Raw genomic sequence first — 7277 nt, 5'->3', positions numbered from 1 at the left:
GGGGGGGGGGGGGGGATGATAATCGAAGGTGGTTAACGCGTGCTCGTCGAGCGTAGCGAACGACGACGTACCGACGACGTCGCTCGCGACTCGCAAGTTTTCGCGAGTCCGCTCGTCGCGTCGTTGTGTACTTTACAGTGGCATAATGGCCGTGGCCTCTCGTACAAGCGAATAAACTGCATGCAACGCAAACAGAGCGAAATGGCCAACTGTGCGGAACGACGTCGTGCGGGAGATGAGATTCCAACGCGGGTCGTCGACCAAATCTCACGTCCTTTGATCAATTTGCAGTCGATCACCTACCACCTCCTCCTCCTCCTTCCGTCTTTTCCAACGATGTACAGTCGGCGTCATGTATGCTGTGCTGTACCATTTCCCTTGACAGGGAGACACGCGACTTTCAACCTTACAGAGTGAGTGAATCTATTTCGAAACGCTTTAATTTTTCTCGCGTTAGTCCCGTCGCGTAATTTTGATGTCGGCGACAGAGAGTATCATAAATGAACGTTGTGATGTGAAGAACAGAGAATGGACATAGAACAATCAATAGTAATATATATTTTGTTATTGGGTGTCATGTCTCCGAGCAGAATGAGTTACAGTGAGTATGATAATTACATATTTCTCTCATGTTACCTTTCAATTCCTTCATGTTTTCAGCTCAGACGACAAATAGGCTCGCTTACCCTGCGCAACGCTATAAGTAGCTTAAAACTCGCTGAAGTAACTCCAGCTATAATGGCAGTATTATAATGGCTCTAATTATAACAGCTCCGACCTTGCATGTTGTACATGTGAAAGTCCAAAAATCGTGTAATAGGAAAAAGTTTCAATCCGAGAAATAGCACAGCATATACATGATGCCAATTGGTACGAAACCGATGCGGGTGACCCCTCATCGCGAGAAAATCCGCGTGTCCAAAGACGACCGCATATCGTCGAGCCGCCGGCGCCGACGCCGCTGAAACGGCGATGAAACGCCGGTGGGAAAGAAAAGTATCCGTGTAGGAAGTGAGTCTCTTCATTCACGTGGACCTTTTTCGGGCGGAGAGGCAGGAGAACGCGAGTGACACGGCTGACGGTGGTGTGCGGGTGGTGCGCGGAAGGACGCGAGGGGACAGAGAAAACGATGGCCACCTACGATCCGTTTCTCGCCCGCTCGTTCATTCACTTACTCACTCTCCTCTCTCTCTCTCTCTCTCTCCCTCTTTCTCTCCCTCTCTCGTTTCTATTCTCTCTCCTCTCTGTGTGCTTTTAATTTACCGGGCGGCAGGCAAATGTTTGCGCCACTCCCCCTCGATCGTACAACCCATCTCTCTCCTGTTCTTCCTCCTTCTCCACCTTCGGGCCTCCAGCCGCCACTTCCTATTCCCTTCGCCGTCCGCTTCCACCCCCTCTCCCCCTGCTGCCCTCCGCGCGGCCCCGCTCCTCATACGACCGTTTTGCACCCTTCTCGCCCTCTCTGCCGAGAATCCCTCACACCCTACCTCATCGTCCCGAATATATTGACTGACTCTGACCATCGAGAATCCCCGGATAACGCGGGCGAGAGCGAGAGCGAGCGAATGAACGAAAGAACGAACGAGGGAGCGCGAGAGAGAAAGAGAAAGAGGGAACCAAGAGGGAGAGGAAGAGAGAGAATCCATTCGCCGATGGTAATCTAGGTAATACGCCGAGGTCACTTATCGTGGTATCATCGTGTACATCGTTCGGAGTGAGGAGAGAAAGGAGAAAAAGGGAAGAGTTTAGTTTGGCCACCCCGGTGCGGTCGCGATTTTTATTAATCGCGAATTAACGTGCAAAATGTGCATCGGCCATGAGAACCTTGATATTGTGCACCGCTGCGGACAAAAAATTGTGGAAACCAACAACGAGAGGCGAGGATGGGAAAAAGAGGGGAAGAGAGAGAGAGAGAGAGAGAGAGAGAAGAAGAAAAAAGGAAGAGAACACCCCGCGCACTGGGAACGTTTTACGTCGTCCGCGAAGGAAGGAAGTTACATCATCAAAGAATACCGCCGATCGTGTCGCTCCCCCTCTCTCTTTCTCTCTCGTCGGCGTTTTCAGCGCTTGGCGAGCGGTAGGACGCGATGCGCGTTAATCGACCGGTTTCCTGCGGGATTTTTTTTTTATTTTTCTATTTTTCCCGGCCGGCTGACTCCGGTGACGAAATTTCGGGGCTGCCGTGTCACGGCCGCTGGCCTAATTTGAATTCCGGCGTGCGAATAACGTCAAGCCCCAAAGAACGAAACGGCCGCGGTGGCGAATATTTCGGCCGCACGCGCGCGCTCGCGTTTCACTTGTGGCTTTTAATAAATGGCATAAAAACGAGATCAAATATTTAATCGGGAAATATTTGAGTGCCTATTATTACAGGGTAGTGGCGCGGCATAGATACCCGGCGCGGCAACCCCCATGGTGCCTCCACCACCGCGCCATTCCGCGTTTATGTCTGGCAAATATACATAGTTGTTCGTTAGATACATAGACATCCGCGCGTCGATTTAAAAGCGAGACACCGGCGAGCGAGCGAAACTCCCCCCACTTCCCGCGCTCGTCGTTTTTCGCTCATGAACCCCGAGCTCTTCCCTTACCCTCCGTCGTCGTGGGCCCTCGAAGGTGCTCCGACTAATTACAGTATCTGGCGATGAGATTGAATAATGTATCGGCGGCAGCGGGAAGGGAGGGAGAAGAAGGGAGAAAGAGAATATGGTAGAAGCGGCGAGCTAAAATAGTTGCAAATATTTAGCTTCTCTTTTTTTCTCAATATTTCACATCCTCACATATCCGGTAATTGTTGCGAGTAATTATTAACATATCATCATTGGCGAGATACACTATCGATTAATATTAAGTGTCGGTGTGGCGCATTGTATACACACACACACACACACACGCGCGCGCGCGCGCTCGTTCGCACGCAAGTTCGGCCGAATAAATTATAATGAAATATATTAATGTAATAATTTCATTTATTCAGTTTACATAATAATATTATACATTATAAACTTTGCAATTTTATAATTTAATGCGAATTTATAATTCAACGATCGATATCATTCGGCCGTTCTATCCTGCGCACACCACACCGGACGCGATCCCCGCCACCAGCACCATCACCAACGCGGCTTCTTCCTCTGCACTTTTTTCCTCTTCTTTCTTTTCCACGATGTTCACGTAAGGGTGGTATCGCGCGCACGGCGTAACCCGGGAGATGCCGGCCGGGCAAAATATTTGAGCTGGGCAAATGAAACGCGACCGTGGCTCGCGTGGGAAACTCAAAAGATTCCGTCGCGAGTGGTTTACATACAACACAAGAGGGGGGGGGGGTCGGAACACGAGGAGGAGGGGGAGGAGGAAGTGACAAATAAATTAGGCTAGACCGGCCCCGCAATTAATGCTCGCGTACACGTCCGTGTGTCCACCGTGCGGCCGCCGGCCACCCGGAATAACGCTAACACGCGACGCGAGTAACGGATGACGCGCGGCCCTCAGGTGAGGCATCGCCGTCGTCCGAGCGAGGTTGCTTCATAATTACGTGGCGTCGCCGCCACGTGCCAATGCCCTGATATACGGCGCCTAATGAGGGTGGTCCTCCGCACTTGACCCTCTTTTTTCCCGCGCCGGCCACGTGACCGGAAGCGAAACGACGACGGACGTCGCCGCTCATCCGTGGCAACACGACGTCGACGCTGCGTAATAATTAATCGTCGCATTGAGGCGCCGTGCTGCGCAATGAACGAGGCAGGGGGGAGGGAGAGGTCGCGATTGAGGGTGGTTCGCGAGTCGCGGAGACTGAGAGACAAACGGATGGCGATGAGCGAACGCGCGAGTAGGTTTCTTTAATTAGAAGAGCTCCGAAGAAAGCTCTAATTAGTTCATTAGAGCGCCAACCGGTAATTAGAGGAGAAGCACCGAACTGACGTAGGTATGGAAAATCAACGTACGTTCCCAGGCTATAAAGTACCGAACCCCGTCGGACGGTACATGAACTTCGTCTGCTTCGTGCAGCATGCGCAGCTGAAGCGGCAGTTTGCAAGTATGTTTGATTATGTTATTCAGCGTTGATTTTTCGAACAAAATTAAATAATACTGGATCACATAAGAGCGTATGCACGGATATTGTGATGCAATAAATAATAATGTACTTGAGTAACTGAAAAATCTATCACTTGATTTATTCAAACGTTTCGGCTCCCATCGGGAATGAACGTAACAATAAATATATATAAATCATCTAAGTCAAAGCCGAAAGACAAAGTAAGCGATGAGTGCACAGGCCTTATATTTGTCCTGATATAATTTACTTTTTACTTTGTTTATTTTTCAATGTGCTGGACTTTTTCTCAAGCTATCTTTTTGTAAATTTGTACATACTGCTATTGCTACTTTATCATTGGAGCAACAAGAAGATACAATTGGCGCGAAAGATGACTATAATTTCAATAAGAAGATCAGCTGCCTTTTCCTTTCGGTGTTTTCTCAATCAGGAGCTGTATTCTAGACACATAACGAACGCTGAGTGTGTCCTTCCGATCCTCAATCCACGCTGAAACCACGTTCCCCGTAATGTTGAAGATGTGCAAGAAAAACGAGACTTAAAATTCGAATGACCACACACGTGCGTCCAGAATAAAGCTCTAGAACGCATATTCGAATGCGCACCTCGGGCACACGTCGCTATCTAGAAACACCGCAAACGCGCCTTGCCATTACCGAGCGGCAGATACATCCGCGTACGCAACGCGTACACAGACCCAAAGCCAACATCGCGGATAATTACATCGCGCCGATCATCATAACCGGCGGCGTCGGCGTCGGCTCGAATGAACCGAAAAACAAATAACGACGGCGCAGCACTTTTTCGCGCCGTGCTCTCCAGGTACACACGCACGCACACACACATATACACACCTATGCGTGCGGGTGTACACGGCGATCGTACGCTCAAGCGAGCGAGTAAGCGCACGCGCGCACACGGCGCGTAATTTGCGCCGTGCGAGTGCACAATTTCTCTCACTCTCCGTCCGCTCCTCTTCCTCCCGCTCGCAGCGTCGACGGTGTAAATCACGTCCCCCGAAGCCGGGTTTATTAGCGACTCGGCGACTGGCAATGTTTGTCCTACAATAGGACGACGACGATGGTGCGACGAGGGGCAACGAGAGAGGGGGAGGGCGAGCGAAGGAGTCGGGGCACACACTATGGCGGAGACACGACGGCTTAAAGATCTCCTACCCCCGAAAGTCTCGGTCGTACCGCCCTGTAATAACTGTCACGCTGTGTGTTAAGCGGAATTATGCCCCAATAAAGGCCTCTGGGGGACCGGAGGGCGGGCCGGAGGGGGGGAGCCCTCTCGTTGCGCCTCGCCGGCAGATAAAGCACGTTTACCGCGCGGGATCCACCCGCTTCTTACTCGCTGCTAATGACGTCGAGTACCGATGAAAGGCGCCGTCGCGACTTCGCGCGCGCGGTCGCACGGAACGAGCTTCCTTCCTACCTTCGCTCGCGTTGCTCCGGATTATTTGAGCTTTTCGCTTCGAGAGGGTGGTATCTTCTTCGCAGTCGCGGAGCTACCTCCCCTCGCTCGACGTGTGCTCGAAGTTTCGCTTCGAGGAAATTCACGCGGTCGGCGGTGGAACGATGCTCCTTAGTTAACCCTGGCTCGCAACCTTGCTTGAAGACGTACACTGGGAGAGAAATGTTTCGTATTTGTAACTGTAATCGTCATAGCGAGAGAATTACGGTCGAAACATGGAAGAAAAGAATTAGCTCCCATAGATAAAAATTAGCTATTCATGTTATATAACTAAAGTTTAGTTAATTTAGATAATTCTTTTGTTCCCGTACCTAGTTTTAAACTCCCACAGCTAAAACCAGGCCTGATAACTAAATTTCAGTTGTATTATGTGGACAGCTAAATCCTTTTCTCTGTGAAAAGGTTTTGCTGTTTTCGAAAGTAAGATCTGTTATTGTTATTACTATTATTATTATTTCTCTCAGTGTGAGTAGTAAGTAAATTGATCAACCTCAGTCGATTATTCTTCTAATAAGCGACTGTGACTGGATAATTTGCAAGGTTGTGGGTCAAAGCTTACAGTAATTAGAATCGATATCGATGCATTGATGGGAAAGTTGCGACTGAGAATTCAAGCGACAATATTCGCGCTTCCCTTCCTTAGAACATTATTTTTTATTGTCTCATCGTGTCCTTCGTGTCTATCGTGTCACATGGAGATGGCTTTCATGCGCGCGTATGCGAGGAACATTCTTCCCGCGATAACGGGAACACTCTGCGAACAAATCGGGAGGATTGCGCGGCTACAATGATCGGTTTTTTTCCTCCTTCACGTGGAGGCAACGCTCTCTCGGGGAAGGAGTGGAAAATCTCAAGGTTGAACGTCGGATACCAGAAGGCGGATGATTGTACGGTGTCTTTGAAGCGGATTGAATTCGCTCTCGAAAGGGTAAAGTTGAGGGGGGGGGAGGTGGACGGAGTAAAATAGGAGGAGGAGGAGGTGGAGGAGGAAGGAACGGCGGAGAAGAGAGATGGTGGAGTATGGTGATAGAAAGAGCCGAGCGAACGAACAGTAAAGCCACCCTTTGAAGCGAACTGGTTAGGAGATGAATTCGAACGCTTTCTCGCTCCTTCCCTCCCACTCGCCTTCTCTCTCTCTCTCCCTCTCTCCCTCCCTTCGCAGAGAAGAGCGCAGGAAAAGGGGATAAGAGAGGGGCAGGAGTGGGCGACTACGCGGCGAGAGGGAGGTAGGGGAGGTGAGTACAAACACGGAGATGGTAAAAGTTTATTAATTAGCTGGAATTAAGCGGCGGCTGGCCCGGTGTTCGTGAGAGCCGGCGAGGATTCCTCATCAAGGCTGAGGCAAGGCGGCGGGAGGGAGGAGGAAGGAAGCACGGGAGCAAGAAATCGAGACGGGAGACAAGCTTCGTTCCTTGCCGGGTAATCTCGGACCGACTAATCGACCGTCTCGATGTAATTCTCGATGTTCGAGGTATAATTGCGAATCCGTTTGTCGAGGAGCAAGGGGACGAGGACGTGAAGCGGGGGAGGTTTGCCAATAGCTCGTCCCTGTCGAAGCCTGACTTTATCTGAGCATCCCAAGCGAGAAATGCCGGTACCGTCGCCGTAGATACCCATCTGATCCTCAATAATCTCGGATCCGTCAAACAACATCGGTCCACGATTCTCCGCCGGGGCGCAGATTTCTTTCGACGTCACGTGAGCGGTGAGTTGTGCCCTCGAGAACCCCCTGAATTCCGTCGTT

The sequence above is a fragment of the Dinoponera quadriceps genome, unplaced genomic scaffold (assembly GCF_001313825.1).
Source record: "Dinoponera quadriceps isolate SergipeBrazil2010 unplaced genomic scaffold, ASM131382v1 scaffold777, whole genome shotgun sequence".
NCBI classification, from domain to species: domain Eukaryota; kingdom Metazoa; phylum Arthropoda; class Insecta; order Hymenoptera; family Formicidae; genus Dinoponera; species Dinoponera quadriceps.
The sequence above is the reverse complement of the archived record's forward strand: the minus strand, read 5'-3'. Positions refer to the sequence as shown.